General features: G+C 44.3%; 1 long non-coding RNA gene across 1 annotated transcript in view; it reads left to right on the top strand.

The window, feature by feature from the left end:
* Positions 1-20986, top strand: part of LOC106004039 — a 35941-nt gene extending 14955 nt beyond the window's left edge. Inside the window, exon 3 of the long non-coding RNA XR_001176877.2 lies at positions 20370-20986. This is a non-coding gene — a long non-coding RNA (uncharacterized LOC106004039). The remainder of the gene's footprint in view (positions 1-20369) is intronic.
* Positions 20987-21156: the final 170 nt, after the last annotated feature.

Genomic DNA, 21156 nt, shown 5'->3' with positions numbered 1-21156 from the left:
GGTTAAAGCCTCTGCCTTCGGCTTGAGTCGGCTTGAGTCCTGGGATCGAGCCCCACATTGGGCTCTCTGCTCAGTAGGGAGCCTGCTTCCCTTCCTCTCTCTCTCCTTCCTCTTTGCCTACTTATGATCTCTGTCAAATAAATGAATAAAAATTAAAAAAAAAAAGCAAAAAATAAACCACAAAAAAACCCCAAAAACCCAAAAATGAAATATAAAAATAGTAGTTTTTTCATCCTCTAGGATGCCTTGTAATTAGCTTAGGCTCTTTACTTCCTCATGCTGAGGAGACACGGCAGCAAGAGGATGGGCCTCCTGGTCAGTCTTGCAGGTTGGCTGTCCTCTTCCTGAAAAGCTTTCTGGGTTTTCTGCCTCTGTCTCTGGCCTCCTCTTCTCAGTTTCTTATTGGTTCTGCCATCTCTTTTGACTTAACATGTTGGAGTTAGAGTTTCCTGGGTGTGGTCCCAGCCTCCCTGTCTGGGCTCCAGATATAAACATCCAATGGCCATTGTGGTTTCTTCACCTTGAGGTCTCATAGGGCATCTCAAACTCATCATGGTCCTTCAGCTCTCCAGCTGTCTCCCTCTGGCCTCTGCATGCTTTAGCTGGATAACTTCTGTTTATCCTTCAGGCTTCCCCTTAGTATTATAATAGTATTAGTATTAATCTAACAAATACTAACTGAAGGCCTAGTATGTGGGTTTATTTTATTTTTTGTATTTTTTAGATTTTATTTATTTGACAGAGAGAGTAACAGCGAGAGAAGGAATACAAGCAGGGCGAGTGGGAGAGGGAGAAGCTGACTCCCCGCTGGGCAGGGAGCCTCCATAAGGGACTCCATCCCAGGACCCTGGGATTATGACCTGAGCCGAAGGCAGACAATTAAATGCCTTAGCTACCCAGGCGCCCCTGTGGGTTTTTTTTTTTTTTTTAAACATATATTACTTTCAGAGGTAGAGTTCAGTGATTCATCAGTCTTATATCATACCCAGTGCTCATTACATCATGTGCCCTCCTTAATGCCCATCACCCAGTTATCCCATCCCCCCACCCCCCTCCCCCCTTCAGCAACCCTCAGTTTGTTCCCTGTGGTTAATAGTCTCTAATGGTTTGTCTCCCTCTCTGATTTCATCTTATCTTTCCTCTCTTCTCCTATGATCCTTGGTTTTTGTTTCTTAAATTCCACATATGAGATCATATAATTTTCTTTCCCTGATTGACTTATTTCACTTAACATAATACCCTCTAGTTCCATCCATGTCATTATAAATGGCAAGATTTCATTTTTTTGATATTATATATATGTAATATGCATATATATAGATAGATCTATGTATATATATATATATAGATACATATATATGTATCTATATATACATCTTCTTTATCCATTTATCTGTCAATGGACATCTAGGCTCTTTTCATAGTTTAGCAACTGTGGACATGGCTGCTATAAACATTGGGGTACGGGTGCCCCTTCGGATTACTACATTTGTATCTTTGGGGTAGTGCAGTTGCTGGGTCATACAGTAACTCTATTTTCAGCTATTTGAGGAACCTCCATGCTGTTTTCCAGAGTGGCTACACCAGCTTGCAACAGTGTGGGAGGGTTCCCCTTTTTCCACATCCTTGCCAACACCTGTCATTTCCTGAGTGGTTAATTTTAGCTCAGCAGGGGTCTGCTTCTCCCTCTTCCTCTCTGCTCTCTCTCTCTCAATAAATAAAATCTTTAAAAACAAAATGAAGAAACAGTGCTGAGAGTGGACATCCTGGCTGTGTTCCTGACCTTAGGGGAAAAGCTCTCAGTTTTTCTCCATTGAGAATGATATTCACTGTGGGTTTTTCATGGATGGCTTTTATGATATTGAGATATGTTCCCTCTATCCCTACACTGTGAAGACTTTGAATCAAGAAAGGATGTTGTATTTTGTCAAACACTTTTCCTGCATCCACTAATAGGATCATATGGTTCCTGTCTTTTCTTTTATTAATGTGGTGTATCACACTGATTTGCAGACGTTGAACCAAACTTGCAGCCCGGGAATAAATTCCACTTGGTCACAGTGAATAATCCTTTTAATGCTGTTGGATCCTATTGGCTAGTATCTTGGTAAGAATTTTGGCATGCACGTTCATCAGGGATATTGGTCTATAATTCTCCTTTTTGTTGGGGTGCCTACTATGTGTTTAAAGGTCCCATCCTCAGAGAAGCGTTGTCTGATGCCCCAGATCAGGTTAGGCACCTCTGTTATCAGGTAAACCACATTCTTCCTATTAGAGCGCTTATTACAGTAGAAGTTACGTGACTTAAAAAACAAAGTCTGCCCCCACTAAGTTTAAGATCCACAAGGGTAGAAATAACGTCTATTTATCACTGCATTCCCCAGTGCCTAGGATGGTGCTTGGTACAGAACAGGAGCTCAGTAAATGTTTGCAGAGCACATGAATGTAGAAGGCTTTAACAGAACTACTTATAATCTAGTTGAAGAAAGACAAGGTTTTCACATGCAACAGACACTTACAAAGCAAAGTCATCAAGGAAGTGGTGACTCTCAAAGTCCTATCTGATCTTGAGCCTCTGATTCTTATGCTCATATCCGAGTTAATATAGAACAACATATACCTCGATACGTTCTGAGGTTGTACAGAGCAAAGGGATAAACAGAGTTGGGAATGGCTAATTTGGGAATATTTCCTGATTGAAATAGACTAACTCATAGCAGGATTTCTCAGTCTGGGTACCACTGGTACTTTGGGGCCAGGTGATTCTGTGTGTGGGGTGGGGCTGTCCTGTGCGCTGTGGAAGGTTTCCTAGCATCCCTGGTCTCTACCAAGGAGCAATGGATGCCAGTGGCAGTCCTTAGCTCTGACAACCAAACATGTCTCCAGATATTATCAAATACTCCCTGGAGGGCAAAATCACCCCAGCCTGAGAACCACTGACTTACAGGAGGGGACTACGTTGGACTGCCTGAGAGAGATGCTTGCCAGAGGAGGGTGCTTACAGAGGCACTAATCGGGGCACGAACAAATAGTACTTAGGAAGTGGTGAGATTCTCTTGGTTAGAATGGGGAGTGCTAGGATCGAATGTTCGTGAAGCTGGGCAGAAGAGCTGAATTCTGTTCACAAGGGGTGGTTTAGGGACATCTTGAAAAAAATGCAAGTTCTGTGGAAGTTCTAAGTATGAAGTCAAAGGCAGCCTGCTGATGAAGTAAAGTGACAAAATGAGCTCCTTGGGGAATGGGTGGTGTCCCTCGCTGGGCCGGGTGCCTCCCATCTGGGCTTCAGTGGCTCCCCAGTAAGCCTGCGTCAGAGCCATTACATCCGGGGACCGTGTCTCGGCCGGGCTGCAAGTCTTACTAGCATGGTGCCTGCCCAGCACATTGATGAAGTTCGTTAAATGAGCTCTTGGCTGGGCTGGCCTGAGCAGGAGGAAGGAAAAGCTGACAGAGAAGGGGAAAATCTCCCAGTTTGTTGGTTTGATGCATATCCAATTAAGTACTTAGAGTGATATCAGGAAATCAGACACTTACTTTTTTTTCTTCCAAACAACTCCTTGCTAGTCATCAGATTTTCATACCTTCTGATTTCTATCTTTATCCCAGGCTAGAACAGGAAGAAGAAGGTGATAATTTCTTGCTTGATTTGTCATGGCTATTAGGTGTTTAAATATGACACGTTTTTAATATCTTTTTAAGTCAGGTGATGGTATCACTGAAATCTTTGTATTAAAAAAAATGACTTTTCCCCTGCAAGATCCAATGTAAGTATAATGTACCACTCTTTTTATTTTTATTTTTTTTTAAGATTTATTTATTTAGGGGCGCCTGGGTGGCTCAGTGGGTTAAAGCCTCTGCCTTCAGCTCAGGTCATGATCCCAGGGTCCTGGGATCGAGCCCCACATTGGGCTCTCTGCTCAGCGGGGAGCCTGCTTCCTCCTCTCTCTCTCTGCCTGCCTCTCTGCCTACTTGTGATCTCTCTCTGTCAAATAAATAAATAAAATCTTTAAAAAAAAAAAAGATTTATTTATTTATTTATGTCAGAGATGGGGGGGGTGGAGAGAAGGCATGAGCAGGGAGAGTGGCAGGCAGAAGGAGAGGGAGAAGTGGGTTCCCCACTGAGCAAGGACCCTGATGCGGGACTCCATCCCAGGACCTTGGGGGTCATGACCTGAGCCAAAGGCAGATGCTGAACCAACTAAGCCACCCAGGCATCCCAATATGGCACTATTTTTAAAAATTAATTTTATTCTTAACAGCAGTGACTTTGTGAAATTGTGTGCTTATTTTCCTGATGCTATTGTTGGTAAAATATTCTAAGAGCTCTTCATTCTTTTGTTTATTCCTTCAACAAACATTTATCGAGAATGCGTTTTGTCCTAGGCACTGCAGGTGACATAAAAATGAAAAGGCCCATGGGGGAAACTGGGGTGGCTCAGTGGGTTAAGCCTCTGCCTTTGGCTCAGGTCATGATCTTAGGGTCTTGGGATTGAGCCCCGTATCCAGGGAACCTCTCCATCTCTCCCTGCCCTCCCTCCCCACCTGTGCTGTCTAGCTCTCTCAAATAGATAAATAAAATCATAAAAAAAAAAAAGATGAAAAAGCCTAGGGCTGGTCCTCAGGAGCTCTCCGAATGGTGGGGCAGCTGTGACAGCGCAGGGACAGTGACAGTGTAGGTAGAAGGTGCTGTAGGGGTGGGGTGAGTTATGTGCTGGCTCATTGTGGTGGGTGTGAGGGGGGAGGGCTGCTTGGGGTCTGAAGGAGACAGAGAGGCAACATGGAGCTCACCCTTGCAAGGTGAACTGGAGTTCAGCAGGATGCAAGGGAGGGTGGGGACTCACGGGCTTCCTGACAGAAGGAAGAACAGTTCCTTCGTGTAGGCACAAGGTACCGAGAGGGTGTGTTCCGCAGAGAGTAGTAATCTTTCAGTGTGTGGGGGAGAGATGGGGCAGATCAGAACCTTGTCGGTCATGCTGAGATAATAAAGAATCATGGAAAGATTCTTAGAAAGTTCACTCCTACAGTAGTGAGGAGGAAGGACTGGGTTCAGGGACAAGACAGGGAGAGGAAGTATGGAGGTCACCACTGCTCATTTGCACAAAGTTGGGTGGCACTGTGGGAGGTGCCCAAAGGAATATGCACTGCACCCCCAAATTCCTGGGGGGGGTGTGAAATACCTTTGTAATTCTGAGAAACATGTTAGAACCATCCAGTATGTGAACCGTTGACGTGCATGGTGAAATGTAGCCTATAGTTCCATCTGTCCTGCAAGAACATAGCAGTTAAACATTATTTTTAAAGATTTATTTATTTGAGAGAGAGAGAGACAGAAAGTGCAAGTGGGAGGGGCAGAGGGAGAAGGAGGGAGAATCTCAAGCAGAGTCCATGCTGAACATAGGGCCTGACACAGGGCTCGATCTCACGACCCTGGGATCACTACCTGGGGTCAAAATCAAATAGTCAGTCACTTAATTGTTTGCACTGTCCAGGCACCCTTAAACATTTTTAAAAAAATGTTTAAAAATTAAAAAAAAAATAGTCTCTAAACCGAGCATGGGGCTTGAACTTATAACTCCAAGATCAAGAGTCTTATGCTCTGGGTGCCTGGGTGGCTCAGTTAGTTAAGTGTCTGCCTTCACCTGAGGCCATGATCCCAGGATCCTGGGATGGAGTCCTTCATTGTGTACCCCGCTCAGCAATTTGCTTCTCCCTTTAGCCTTCCCCCGACGGTCATATGTACTCATGTTCTCTTTCTTTTGCAAAAATAAATAAAATCTTAAAAAAAAAAAAAAAGTCTCATGCTCCACTGACTGAACCAACCAGATGCCCCAACATTTTTCAATGTAGAAAATGATAACCTGACTTCCCCTACCTTCTACCCAACCAGAGAATATGTTAGTTGTGTTGCACCTTCGGTTTATCCAGGTGAGAATCAATGGCTAACCTAAGTTAGGGAAAGGAGATCTCCCTCTCCCTCTGCCTCTCTCCCCCCACCCACCTTGCATGTGCACTCACTCTCTCTCTTTAAAATAAAAAAATCTTTGGGGCACCTGGGTGGCTCGGTGGGTTGAGCCGCTGCCTTTAGCTCAGGTCATGATCCCAGGGTTCTGGGATCGAGTCCCACATCGCTCTGCTGAGCAGAGAGCCTGCTTCCCTTCCTCTCTCTCTGCCTGCCTCTCTGTCTACTTGTGATCTCTGTCTGTCAAATAAATAAATAAAATCTTTAAAAATAAAATAAAATAAAAAAAATCTTTAAAAGAATTGCCTTGTGAGGGTTGCCTGGGTGGCTCAGTTGTTAAGCATCTGCCTTTGGCTCAGGTCATGCTCCCAGGGTCCTGGGATCGAGCCCTGCATCAGGCTCCCTGATCAGCAGGGAACCAGCTTCTCCCTCTCCCACTTGCCCTGCTTGTATTCTCTCTTTTGCTGTCTCTTTCTGTGTCAAATAAATAAAATCTTCAAAAAAAAAAAAAAAAAGAGAAAAGAATTGCTTTCTGAGACCTTTCATGGGTCAAGATCAGAGTCCTTCGTTTTTTACTCAGTCTATAGAGCATAAAGATGACTCATTTAGTATTCCTTTTTCTCATTCCATAGTGAATGAACCAGTTTGGTAACCCACATGAATCATTAGATTATCCTTTAATTCACTTTGGGATATTTACAAAAAAGGATCAGGTTTACCCTCCAGTAAGGATTTGCAAGAGAACATGCCCAAGCTCTACCCTGTTCTTTAAAATGTTTTCTTTTATCTGGAACTAGGAAAACATATCATAACAGGAAAGATTTAGTGAAAACTCAGTCCTGAACTGAGCTAGTGTGTTTGGTATTTTCAAGAGGCTTTGGCCTTTCATGTTTTCAATGTCAAGGCAGTTTCTTCTGTCTAGAATGTCTCCCCATGTCTCCCCCACCCCCACCATTTCCAACTTCAGGCCAAGGAATCGTAACACACCTTTCGAGACCCAGGCCAAATATTGCTCCTTCTGTCTCCTTGACACTCTCACGTCACAGGCAGTTAAAGAACCCCTGGCTCTCCCGGCCCATTTTCTCTAGTAGACTGTGTGCTCTTTTAATAGAGGCTGCATAGACCCATCTTTGAGATGCCATTATTCACTTATGGAAACAGCCTAAGTTTAATTCATTTGGTTGAAGTGTACAGGATTCAGAAATGTAGTAACCAATGTTCTATCTGCTTGGGAAGGTTTGGAACCCAGAGCCCACCATGAGGAGGCTACAAGGGGCAGGACGCCCTGGCTCCGGGGAAGAAGCTGTAGGTGGGCATCAGAGAGGACCAGCATGAAAGCAGGAAAGGGCTGGGGTTCAGGGCCAGGATCACTGGAAGGGCTGGAGAGACAAGGTAGTCAGGGACCAAGACAGGGACTTGGCATGGCGCTGGGGGGAGTGGGAGAAGGCGCTGGGGGAGATGTTTTCAGGGGGGCTTAGGGACCAGAGGTAAGGCATGACCCAAAATGTGAGAAAAAAAATCAAGTGACCTGGGGCGCCTGGGTGGCTCAGTGGTTTAAGCCTCTGCCTTCAGCTCAGGTCATGATCTCAGGCCTCTGCCTTCAGCATCCAGCTCTCTGCTCAGTGGGGAGTCTGCTTCCCACCCCCCTCTCTGCCTGTCTCTCTGCCTACTTGTGGTCTCTCTTTCTCTCTGTGTGTCAAATAAATAAAGACAATCTTTAAAAAAAAATCAAGCGACCTGCCAAATTGTTAGTTAGCTGCCTCCTCATTCTTGAAGAGCAGGGAATCATTACATTTGAGAAGGAAAGCTTAAGCTGGGTCTGGAAGAACATGAGTGGGCCATTTAGAGGTGAGTGGTAAAGAAATTCCAGGCATAAAGGTGGGAGCAGCACATCATGTTTATACATGGAGGCGTGTCGTTGTGAGTGTGGGACCACCAGCAGGTGTGGGCACTACAGTAGTCGGAGGGGGCCGTCCCAACTGTGGAGATTTGGGAGAACATGGTACAGCAGTTCGTGCCAAATGCAGAAGGAAGAAAGAGGTGCTTTCTGTGCTTTCTGAGTAGCAAGAAGAGTGATGAGACAGCCCTGTGGTGGTGGTGGGGGGGGGGATGGTGTGTGTAGATGACTGAAGTCTGGGAATCCTGGAGTCCTGGGAGCTAACTTTGATAATCAAGTCTGAGCAGAAGGTGAAGTAGGACAGGCTGCCATTAGTTTGCAACTCAAATTTCAGTTGGTGTGTGTGCTGGGGATGCTTGAAACCACCATCTTCGCAGGTCCCATCTTCCTGGCACAGAGGATTTATTTGGGAGGTTGTGGGGGAAAATACTTACGTACTTTTATACTGAAGCAGATGTAGGGGCTCCCAGGTGGCTCAGCCAGTGAAACATCTCCCTGCTGCCTTGGATCAGGTCATGATCTCGGGGTCCTGGGATCGAACCCCATTCAGGCTCCCTACTCAGCACAGAGTCTGCTTCTCCCTCTCTCTCTGTCCCCTGCACCCCCCCATATTATCTTTCTGTAAAATAAGTAAATAAAATCTTTTTTTTAAAAAAAGATTTATTAATTGGACACAGAGAGAGATCACAAGTAGGCAGAGCAGCGGGCAGAAAGAGGGGGAAGCAGGCTCCCTACTGAGCAGAGAGCCCATGTGGGGCTCCATCCCAGGACCCTGAGATCATGACCTGAGCTGAAGGCAGAGGCTTAACCCACTGAGCCACCCAGGCGCCCCAAGTAAATAAAATCTTAAAACAAACAAATGCAGATATATGGTCTTGAACAGAATGCAAACGCAAATTTAGAATGGGGATTCAAATAAATGTGCCAATTGTTCTTGCCGGCTCCTCTGTCGCCTTAGGGGTAAAGTCACCTCCCCTCACCCCCCCAAGACTTCTGGGACACCTCAGCGGTAAAGGGTGGTGGAAAGGGTGGGTGAGACGCTCTCTGTGTGCGGTGCGAGGAGAGTTAAGGAGATTCACAGACTTGGGATGGCGGTGCCTGAAGGTCACATGGCTCACACCGACAGGGGCAGCGAGGACATTTCCGGCCAACTCCTCTCCCACTGTCACTGCATCAGCAGCACTCCACTGAAGGTAAAAAAGGGACACTCTCTACTTTCCACATCACCCACCGCGTCCTTTTCATAAAACCCCTGAATATTAATTTGTGCCATGTTAAAAGCTTTAGCTACTTCATGTGTTGGAGGAACAGGAGTTTTTAGGTACACAAAATTCCGATTACTCCAGACTTAACACGTGTGGACCTAGAAATAGATGTGGAAAGGATTGTTCTTGTAAACAGACACAGAGAAGGAGTCATACAGTTGCTAACTTTAAGTTTTTCTTAGATCACTTAGAGACTTAGAACAAAATGGCTGTAGTGAAGTAGTTAAATCGAGATTAGAAGGATAACAGATTGTAGGACATACACTTATTTTGCCCATATATTTTTAAAAATTTAAATTCAATTAACATATAGTGTATTATTAGTTTCAGAGGTAAAGTTCAGTGATTCATCAGTTTTATATCATACCCTGTGCTCATTACACCCCATGCCCTCCCCAGTGTCCACCACCCAGTAATCTCATCCCCACCCCTCTCCCCCCAGAGCCCTTAGTTTGTTTCCTATGATTAAGAGTCTCTTTGGGGGGCGCCTGATTGGCTCAGTGGGTTAAGCCGCTGCCTTCGGCTCAGGTCATGATCTCAGGGTCCTGGGATCGAGTCCCATATCGGGCTCTCTGCTCAGCGGGGAGCCTGCTTCCTCCTCTCTCTCTCTCTCTGCCTGCCTCTCTGCCTGCTGTGATCTCTCTCTGTCAAATAAATAAATAAAATCTTTAAAAAAAAAAAAAAAGAGTCTCTTTGGTTTGTCTTCCTCTCTGATTTCATTTTGTTTTATTTTTCCTTCCCTACCCCTATGATTCTCTATTTGTTTCTTAAATTCCAGATATGAGTGAGATCATATGATAATTGTCTTTCTCTGATTGACTTATTTTGCTTAGCATAATATCTTCCAGTTCTATCCATATTGTTGCAAATGGCAAGATTTCTTTTTTTTTTTTTTTGATGGTGGAGATATATATATATATATATATATATATATATATATATATACACCACATCTTCTTTATCCATTCATCCGTTGATAGACATTTGGGCTCTTTCCATAGTCTGGCTATTGTTTACCCATATTTTTCTAAAAACTTCAAGCTTTCTGCTATCTTTCTATACTATGTAAATGGTTGCCATCGTGTTACATACTTGTAAGAAGAGCTACAGAACAGGCACACCTGGGTGGCTCAGTGGGTTAAGTGTCTGCCTTCGGCTCAAGTCATGATCTCAGTGTCCCGGGATTGAGCCCCACGTTGGGCTCTCTGCTCAGCGGGGAGCCTGATTCCCCTCTTCCTCTGCCTGCCTCTCTGCCTACTTGTGATCATTCTCTCTCTGTCAAATAAATAAATAAGTAAAATATTTTTTTTTTGAAGATTTTATTTGTTTATTTGACAGAGATCACAAGTAAGCAGAGAGGCAGGCAGAGAGGAGGAAAGCAGGCTCCCCGCTGAGCAGAGAGCCCGATGTGGGGCTTGATCCTAGAACCCTGAGATCATGACCTGAGCAGAAGGCAGAGGCTTTAACCCACTGAGCCACCCAGGTGCCCCTAAATAAATAAAATCTTAAAAAAAAGAAAAGCAAAGCTACAGAACATAGGACCACATAAAGCAAAAAGTGGTCTCTTTTCCTTCCTCCTGCTGTCTTCCTCTTCTCAGGGTTAGCTGCTGTAACTGTTGTGTATTTTTTAAAGACATGCTATAGGATTACCTGAGCTACTAGGTAATTTTCCAGCTTCTGGAAGCCTGCAGGGAACATGGTAGACACGATTATAAGCCTTCTAGACTTTTCTCTTTACAAACTTGCGTCCATTCAACAGATAATCAAGCACTTCCTTTGTTCGAGACATTGTTTCAGACATTGGGGTACCTCTGTGTACAAGGAGGCCTGTATCCTATTCTGCAAGTCTTTTCTCTTTAGTTGTATCTCTTAGACATCTTTCTGTTTTAGTCTGAAATGGATCCTACTCATTCCTTTTGAAAGCTAGTCCATTCGATAATTGTGTCATAATTTGTCTGACCCCCTATATGAGCACATTGACACTCATGGCCTAGCTTTTCAGTGTTACCAACATAATACCGGGGACATTTTCAGGTTCTTAGTGGCCATTGAAAGCAATCCTGTCTCCCAGGCAGAGGTGGTCTGGTAAGCTGTGACTATAGCAGGAATGCCAGCCCCTGGGGCTGGCTTTTAAGGAGGGCTACCAGTTTTCCTGAATAATAGTGACCTGGGAGGAGCCACAGGGTTGGCCAGAGGCCCAAGTGAAGAGGCAGATCTTTGGGGGGTTTTTCAGTGAAATGCCTCTGGGAGATGTGACATCCCACCTATGTTTTTACCCAGTCCAGAGCAGCTACAGAAATCCCTGTGTTTTCTTTGTGCTGGATTCCTGGTGGGAGCTGCTGAAGGGTCAGTTAAGGTGTGCTAGTTGGCATCTGGAAAACCTGAGTCAGTCTTCATGGGTGAGGCTGGCAGCCACATCCTGGGCCTTGTAAACAATGTTCATGGACATTTGCTCCTCCTTTTGGCTTAATTTCCTTAGGTCAAATTCCCACAAGTGAAATTTCTGGTTCTCACATAGATGGCCAAAATTACCCTCTTTTGGAGGTTGTAACAATTACATCCTCATTAACAGGGATTAAAGTCTTCTCCCATCCTTGACCCCCACCTATGATAACACTGGCTATTTATCAGTCTTTATAGGATGTATTTCTTCTGTGAAACACTTTTTTTTTCATTTCTTTTACCCTTTTAAAAATATAGTTTATCTTTTTTTAAGGATTAAAGTGGATTTTACTGAAGATTCTGTAGAGAGAAGGATTTATGTCCCTAATTTATCTTTTTTATTGTTGACTTGTAAGAATTCTTTGTATATTATTAGGCAAATTGGTTCTTTATCATATATGCTGCAAATATTATGAAGGAAAAATTGCAGTTGGTAACCAAACCAGATTATTTTAATGAATGTCCTTCAGTTTCTTTTCCTTTTCTATAACCTCCTTTGGTTTCTTCTGTAGTGTAATCACATTTAATGTATTTTTCATTGTATTTGAAATAGAGCATTATAAAGATATTAAGTTATGCTTAACATGCAAAGTTTGAAACAATGAAAATCCTCCCAAATTAAAAAATAATCAGGAATCATATATTCTAAAAGAAGTTGGCTTAGTAAATTCCATTTAAGTATTGCTACATGACATTTCTTCTTTAGAAGATAAGCAAAAATAAAGGCCACCCTTTGTCAGGCTCTGTTTTGAATTAATGTTTTAAATTATATAAAGTCTTTAAGCATACATCCCCTGCATAGAATCCAATAGCCCTGTATCCTAAATCACATTTTATTTATTTAAAAAGGATTATCTTATGAATCTCTTAAGCTTCTCTTATTTTTGAATTTTAGGAGAAAGATTTATTTTTTTCCCTTCCTCCACTTAGCTAAAGACTTTGAGATGACTCTGACATGTCTTCAAAATGTGTTGATACTGGCTGAATTTCAGTATTAATAGTCAACTAGCATAAAGATTTATTTTGGTAGCACATTAGAGACAACCAAAGATTCCTAGGACTTCTTAGGACAATGTCAGATAATCCAGCTTTTGTTGTACAAATAATTTATAAAATTATTATGAAATGACATCATGATTCAAGGCACCTAAATCCCTGTCCTGCATAATATCTGTTCCATATGGGATTGAAATTCAGCAGTAGGAAGCCCAACTAGATCTAGCATTAATGACTGAAAACACCAGTTAGCTTTAATGAGCAGAAATGCATTTTTGAGCCAATAGTTGGAAACCACCTCCACCTTACGTTTTGGACAAGCTCTTCCAGACCTTAGTTAATTATGTCTAGATTAAATAGCCTGGTCCAAAGCCTATTTGATATAATTTTCAGAGTCGTAGAGGGAAGTTATTTTACTTTATCAAATGATTGTTTTGTAGAATTTTGTCTCATAGGTGAGCTACTAATCAGTTCATATATCTTCCTAAGTAGTCAAATCCCATGCATATGAATTTTAGACTTTAAAAGTACAGCATCCTAGGGGAGCCTGGGTGGCTCAGTTGGTTAAGCATCTGCCTTTGGCTCAGGTCATGATCTAACGGTCCTGGTGAGGTGATGAGAGACTGGAAGACAATCTGAGGACAAAGCAGAAGCTGAAACCCTATAAGCCACCCCCACCGTGGGATATTTGTGACATTCCTCAGGCGCTCTTGGCTGCTGCAAAGGAAAAACAAATAGTTAACTTGTACAGATCATAATCCTGCAAGACCTGAGTCTCCCTCAGCTTACAAATATCCTGGTGATTTACAAGGAAGAAGCTTTCTTACCAACAGCCTAATTTCTAGAGACCCATAACTCAGTTTTCTCAAGCCCTAACATCATGCTCCCCCATAAAACTGAGGGAGGCTGAGGCAGAAGGAAATGTAAATAAAACTGAATTTCTTTTAAACCTACCACTCACTGGTAGGGATAGGTGATAGGAGAAGCTCCCAACTCTCTTACTGTTAATGCCTTACTAGAAGGAAAAGCAACCTTAACTTGACAAAGAGCAAAGCCTATGGTATCCTGTGTGTCTTCTTTAACACGAAAGTTCTTGCAAAACCTCCCTTTTTCCTTACCTCCTCCAACCCCATAGTATATAATCACACCTCCCCCCCTACACTCCAGGGTAGCAGTTCTTCCTGCCCATGGTCCTGTCCCCGTGCTTTAATAAGCCACCATTTTGCACCAAAGATTTCTCAGGAAATCTTTCTTGATCGTTGGTTCTGGACTCCACCCCACTGAACCTCACCTATATTCCAAAACCACACCACTGGGATCCAGCCCCATGTTGGGCTCCCTGCTCAGTGGGGAGTTAGCTTCGGCCCTCTCCCCCTGCTCTCTTACTCTCTTCTTCTCTCTCAAACAAATAAATAACATCTTTTTAAAAAGAATATAGCCTCCTAAAACTGTTGATCACCTATCAGAATTATTCACTGAACTTCAAAGTAGTGAGGTAAATTATTTTATATTCTACATTTGCTCCCTCAGAGGTTATTTTAAAGGCTACAAAGAATGCCGTAATAGGAATGGCCTGCTATTTATTTATTTATTTATAAATTTCAAGATGTCTTAATTTTTTAAAATTTTTATTTATTTATTATTAACACATAATGTATTATTTGCATCTTACACAATTCACAGCACTCCCCCTTTTGTGATCTCTGTCATAAATAAATAAAATCCTAAAAAAAAAAAATATGTAGTTGGGAGGCCAGAAGGGGAGCCCTCAGACCCTACCACTGATTGCAGACTTTGTAGACCCATCAGGAAGAGAAGTGAAGTACCTTGCATTTTTGTTGTTGTTAAGTACCTTGCATTCTCAACAGGGGGAAACCCACTTTACTGTAAGGGCCTATTTACCCGGAGTGATTCCATCCAGTTAAACAGTGATTTTGTTGTTTATGCAGTAAAACTTAAACTGACCCTACCCCCCACTCTTTTGGGCGCCAATTCTGACCAAGGTGATAGGCTAGTTCAACTAGCTACTATGGGGTAAATTGTTATTCAATTGGTCACCCATTTGTGACCTAGCGTGACTGTGCAGCTCTCTCTGTGTGTTACAATCTCATTGGCCACCTGTGTGTGGCCAGGCTCAACCACATGGCCTTTGCTCTAAAAAAGTTAGTCTGTGAGGCTGAGAGGGGTCGCCCTCTCTGTTAAGAGGCGGCCCGGACGGTCGGTTTGATTCTCGATGATTGGCGCGAAATAAAGCTTTGCTTGACTTTCGCTTTGTATTAGTCTCGTTCCTTTGATTACGGACCCAACATTACTACCCCAGCAAGAGAAAGAAAGGTTGTCTCCTTGTCCAGCAATGGCCCCCACAAGGCAAGACTGTCACAGCTAAGCCAATGAAAAGCCACAACACTTCCAACTCACAGTTTACTTTAGTGAATTTTTTTGTTTGTAACAGCCTTTCCCAACTCACCCCTTCCCTCTCTAAAAGAGCATTCCTGTCCTTTGTTCTCTGCACTTGCCTGCGGCTTTTGCTATAGCTTGCTTGTCCTGAATTGTAATTCCTGTTATCCCCGAATAAACCCATTTTGCATCAGATAAAATGTGCTTTGAAGGCTGGCAACTTTTAAACATAACATTGCTGAAGGAAACTCCAAAATTCATTCTCCCCCATTTGGAAGCCCATCCATTTGCTGAACTCTGATTCCACAGAAACAATCCATTTGAATAAATTATGTATGGCGAAAATGTTGATAGTCATTCTGTCATAAATAAATGTTTATTTTCTTTGTACCTTTGTGTATGTGCTATGATAAAAAATTGCACAAAAGTTTTACCACGCCTGTACTGTGTTTTGAGGGACTGTACAACGGTTTGGAGGGTTTTCCTTCGTTTTCGTATTCAAACTGACTAGCCTTTCCTCCCATACCAAGCCACCATACCAGCAGTTTCTCTACCCTGTGGACTCTCACCTCTGCCCTCCCCAGAGCCCATCTGTTTTTCACCTTCTTTTCTTTCTCCTTCACCCACAAACGTTTCCCTCACTGCTCCTGGAATAACTCAGCTTCCAGAGGCTCTGCCCAGCCCCTGCCAGACAGACGTGGGCCAAGAACCCCAAGGTTACTGTGGCTGCTGGTCCAAGAATGTCACAAATACCTAGGATTCCTCTGTTTCAGTGTCTTCCTGTCTCTTCTGCGGGGCCAGGAACTCCTTAAATGCTGGCTCTGTGTGGCCTGCCCTACCACTCCCATGGCCCCTGGCAAAGGGAGGTACTTACTATGGTTAAACTTAATTATAACATTCTTTCTGAGGAACATATGGACACGTTTCTTACCAGACCATGAACTCTGAGAGCAGAGGTCCCAATGGGCTGGTCTTCCTGTAACCCAGCCCACTGTGGGCACAGTGCAGTGGGAAGTGAGTGAATGGTTTGGTGAATGACTGTCTCCCTTGAACTGAAGGGATGATTTAAGTGAAAACATTCAGGAAATAAAAACAAAAAACCCCACAAAAAACATGGAATAGTTTCTGGAAAACCTGTCATTCTTTTCTCATAAATGAAAAAGATTTTCTGGGGGGCACCTGGGTGGCTCAGTGGGTTAAGCCTCTGCCTTTAGCTCGGGTCCTGGTCTCAGGGTCCTGGGATCGAGACCCACATCGGGCTCTCTGCTCGGTGGGGAGACTGCTTCCCTGCCCCGCCCCCCCCGGCCACCCCCCCTCGCCATCCCCCCGCCCCCCCCGCAGCACCCCCCCACCCCGCCGCCTGCCTCTCTGCCTATTTGTGATTTCTGTCAAATAAATACATAAAATCTAAAAAAAAAAAAAAAAGGATTTTTGGGATGAAAGTTTTCTTGAAACTCAAGTTAGTAGTTAGCAAGCAGGAAGCACTGATGGTAGCTGGTCAGCCAAGTTGGGAGGACTCTCCTTAGGCTTGTTATCTTGATAGAGTGAAGTTGTGTGTGGATCTCCAAAATGGCAGATTCGACTAAAGAAGGCACACCTGAGATACTGGGAGAAGGGAATTAAAACTGGTAAAAGGTTTTTGCCCTGGAGATTAAGATACTTTTTGCCGCTGGCAGAGATAAGAAAGTGAGATAAGAAAGGAGGTACAGATTAGTTTGGGCTTGAACAGGTCTCTGAACTCCAGCGTCCATAATTATAAAATAGGGGCTGTGTTTGCTCTTTCTGAGGCAATGAGATGATGTGAAAGCACTTTGAAATTTGAAAAGGGAAGGACTAGACAATTATGTTAATGATAACCTTTATTATTATTTTAACTATATCTAGATATGTTCTGCCAGCAGTTAGAATAAAGACTTGAAGTGGCACTTGGGATCTAAGGAGGATGAGACAACTGAGGAAGAAGGTATCAGTGGAGAGAGCTTGAGGGGTCAGCAGCCCTTTAGGGATGGGAGAGAAAATAAGGTTTATCAAACTCCCCAGAAACCAAGAGTGTGGAGGAGGTTTAGAAGCCAGAAATGTTCAGCATCAAATGCTACAGAGAGAGAGAGGCTGAGTAAGAAGAGGTATGATTAATTTGGGTTGGATATGGTAAACTTGAGTAACTGGTCTTAGTGGAGGTTGGAGGTAGAGCCCAGACTCTATATTTTGGAGGGTGGGTGAGACTACTGAAAGACAGGAAGTGATGGCCCAGGGACTCACCACAATTTAACAGCACAGGGAAGACAGCTCATAAATTTTTTTATACTATTATTCCAAAAAGGATTTGGAGGGAAAAATAGGGGAAGAATGATTGCTTGAGAAATGTATGGAGGGTGCAGGGAAGCTGGGGGTGTGGGAAGAGAGGAGACTCTTGAGGTGCTGTGACAAAAAGTGACATTCAAAGTCTAGGTGGACAGGGTAGCTTTACAGATTAGGTACAACTCTATTGAAGCTAAGAGGAACTCTGACCCAGTTCTTGCAGCTGGTATTAGGATTGTGCACTCCCCACTAACCTTCTTGCTTCTTTGTTTCTCTCTTGGGCTCAGCCAAGCAGGACCTCCACCTTGGAGCAAGTCTCCTAATTCATCCTCCCCAGTTCCATACAGGGGTCCTTGTGGATTGCGGGTGAAAATTACATGATTTTTGCTTGCCAATCCCTAAGAAGCTTTAGAGAGAGTCTCCCACTCCCCTTTTCCTTTTTCAAACCCCTTACCTCAACATCTTGCTCATTTTCAACAGAGGGCCTTACTTTAGAAAAGCCCTTTCTTTTTCTGTAAGAAAACCGAGGCTGTAAAGTAGGGAGTTCCTTAACTTAAGCTCTTGTGTTTATGTCCCGGCTTTCCCTCCTTGCCCTTTTAGGAAAAGAGCTACTGGCTCCAGTTTCTTAAGGCTGTAGATCTGATCCCCCAGCCCACCATCTTCACCTGTATCGTTAAGCCCATAAACTTGCTCACACCTCTCCCATCTGAAAATCAAACACAACAAATATTCTTGGTACCATCCTATCTTTTTCTCTTCCCAGGCAAGCTTCCGGCAAAGATAAATCTGATTTGCTCCCTTGTCTCCTGACTCCCCTGCTCCCTCTCTAATCCGGTTTTTGCCCCTATCATTCCACAATGAATGAGTCATCAGTTGAGCCCCAAGTGGACAAAACAAATTGGTTCTTCCCTTCCTCCTTTTGCCTGTGCTGAGCCACTTGATCTCCTAGCTGTCCCTTCTTTTCTTGGCTTCTCCCCTAGGTCCCTGGTCTTTGCTATCAGAGCTCAGCTTCTCTTGAGTGCAATTTATTGGCTCCCTTTGGACTCTCCTCCCGTAAATGCCTGAGTGGCTGGGTTTATTGTGTACTGTTTTTCCTGGGCTGTGTGCTTTCCCTGGGTGACCTTATCTGCAATCACAGCTGCAGTTAATAGGGTCTTATTGAAAACTCACTCTTCCGAGTTCTAGGCCATATGCCCAACTGCCCACTAAATGTCCCCCAGGTACTTTAGCCTCAGTCTCATTGTAACAGAATTCATGCCTTTTCAGCCAAGCTTCTTCCCCTGGATGCTTTCTGAATATTGTCATCATCTAGGATCCTAGTCTCTTTTCCCCCTTTCTAGTCAGTTGTAATAGTATGATGAAGGAATTTTTGCTCCCTAGATTCCCAGGGAAGGTGAGGGATACAGATTGGCTTGGTAGGGTTGTACTCCCAAAGAGATGCTGTGGATTGAGGGGCTACAAAAGTTGGGGAAAACTATGTGGTGGGAATGGCAGTGAGGGAGCTTGCCCAGTGAGGGAAGGGTAGCTGGGTAAACTTAACTGAGCATCACTAAGTGCTGAGGTATTTGGAGTTCTTGAAGAAAAAGGAACAAAGCTTGCACATACCCAAACAGATCTGAAAAGAAATACTTTGGAGAAGAATGAGGACAGAGAGAAGCCCAATACAGTTAAGATTCAGAAATGGGAAGGCCAAATGTACTTAGATCTCTTCAGGGTAGGGAGACCCGGAGGGCATATGGGTTATAGTTGCTTCCATTTATAGGTTCTCCCTCTGTAATGTCTCCGACCTGATCCTCTTTTTAAAAAAATTTTTATTTTGGGGCGCCTGGGTGGCTCAGTGGGTTAAGCCGCTGCCTTCGGCTCAGGTCATGATCTCAGGGTCCTGGGATCGAGTCCCGCATCGGGCTCTCTGCTCAGCAGGGAGTCTGCTTCCTCCTCTCTCTTTCTGCCTGCCTCTCTGCCTGCTTGTGATCTCTCTCTGTCAAATGAATAAATAAAATCTTTAAAAAAAATAAAATAAAAATAAAATAAAAAATTTTTTTTTTTTAAAGATTTTATTTATTTATTTTACAGAGAGAGATCACAAGTAGGCAGAGAGGCAGACAGAGAGAGAGAGGAGGAAGCAGGCTCCCTGCAGAGCAGAGAGCCCGATGCGGGACTCGATCCCAGGACCCTGAGATCATGACCTGAGCCGAAGGCAGCGGCTTAACCCACTGAGCCACCCAGGCGCCCATTATTTTATTTTTAAAGATTTTATTTATTTGACAGACAGAGATCACAAGTAGGCAGAGAGGCAGGCAGAGGGTGGGGGGAAGCAGGCTTCCTGCTGAGCAGAGAGCCCTATGTGGGGCTCAATCCTAGGACTCTGGGATCATGACCTGAGCTGAAGGCAGAGGTTTAACCCACTGAGCCACCCAGGCACCCCATGATCCTCTTTGTTTTAAGTGTCTTCTAGGCGACTGTCGACTCCCAAGGCTTGTTTAATCTTATTAAGCCACTGGCTCTTTAACTTTTGTATATCCAGGTAAAAATTCCTTGGCTTCTTACCCAAGGTGCTTCAGGATGTGGTCCCTGTTCATTATCTAGCTCCATCTCCTGCTATTGACTATGCAATCTTTTTGCATCAGCCACGTGAAAGTTCTTCCAGCCTTTAAAAACATCCCACCTTCCTGTAATGGTTCCATGTGCCTGTGCTTGGAATATCTGTCTTACCCTCTCCTCTCTAAACTCATTCATTCTGCCATTTCTACCTTTCTTTCAATATTAAGCTCAAGTACTATTTCCCAGAAGACGTTTACACTTCCAATCTGATTTTCGCTGGGCTTTCATGGCAGCCTACACATAACATAAAACTACCCTTCACTACATCTGTCATCAGTTAACTTGCTTCTCATCCTTAGTAGACTGGGTCCTTTATGAAGGCAGATCTCCATCTAGCTGGCTATCCTCAATATTTAGCTCATAAACAGCCGCTAATATTTCTAAATGAATAAATAAAAATGATCAACCATGAAAGTTTTAAAGTTTAAGCGGTAGGATATTTAAAAGAAACTTCTTCGCATTTAAACAGCAGGCCATTTAATTGTCATTTCACACGCTGTTTATCTTGTTCCTGAAGGTGAGGGCAATAGTGTCGACCCATCTGCCAAGTGGAAAGATCTGGATATTTACAAGGGCTTCTCCATGCCTACAGACGGATTAGCCTGTCACCTACAGAACCCCCAGATCAGCGTCGTTTTCCTGGCGTTGACCTACAGGGTACCTATGGCCAGGCTACTAAAAGAGGTATGCCGATATAGTTAAGGTAATCTTTGTCTTTAGGTTAAGGAGTGCATGGGGTGGGTATGCTGGTCGATGTGGGTGTTTGTGTGTATGTGTGTGCGCGCTCGCCGGGGTAGGGAGGAAGCAGGCAATGTGTGCATCACTTCTTCGGAGATGCCTTCCCTGACCTCTCTGATTAGGTGACGTCCGCCTCGCCACCCTGAAGAGCATCTTATTCTCTCTACACCCATCATAGCTGGGACTTGCATTCGTGTGGTTAGTGCCCGTCGCCCCCGCTAGATCGTACCCTGCGCTAGTTAAGGAACCTCTTATGTTCCTGCTCACCCCTGTAATCCCCCTGCCCAGTAGGATGCCAGATATTCCACAAATCTGTCTTCAACGAGCGTTTCTGGGTCGCGCTGCAGGTACCGACCAGCCCCGGGCGGCCGCGGCAGGCTCCGGCGCCGCGACCCCGCCGGGACTAACTCCCCGCCCACCAATGGCCGGGCGAGGCGGGGCGGGTAGGGCGCGGCCGGTAGGGCGCGGCCGGCAGCGCGCGGCGGGCGCTCTCGCGCAGATGGTTCTCCCGCTCCCGTGGGCGCGGCCCGCAGAGGGGGAAACCGGGGAAGGGGCGGGCACGACGC

Source organism: Mustela putorius, unplaced genomic scaffold (assembly GCF_011764305.1).
Source record: "Mustela putorius furo isolate JIRA1106 unplaced genomic scaffold, ASM1176430v1.1 tig00003898_pilon_pilon_pilon, whole genome shotgun sequence".
Taxonomy (NCBI): domain Eukaryota; kingdom Metazoa; phylum Chordata; class Mammalia; order Carnivora; family Mustelidae; genus Mustela; species Mustela putorius.
The sequence above is the reverse complement of the archived record's forward strand: the minus strand, read 5'-3'. Positions and strand labels throughout refer to the sequence as shown.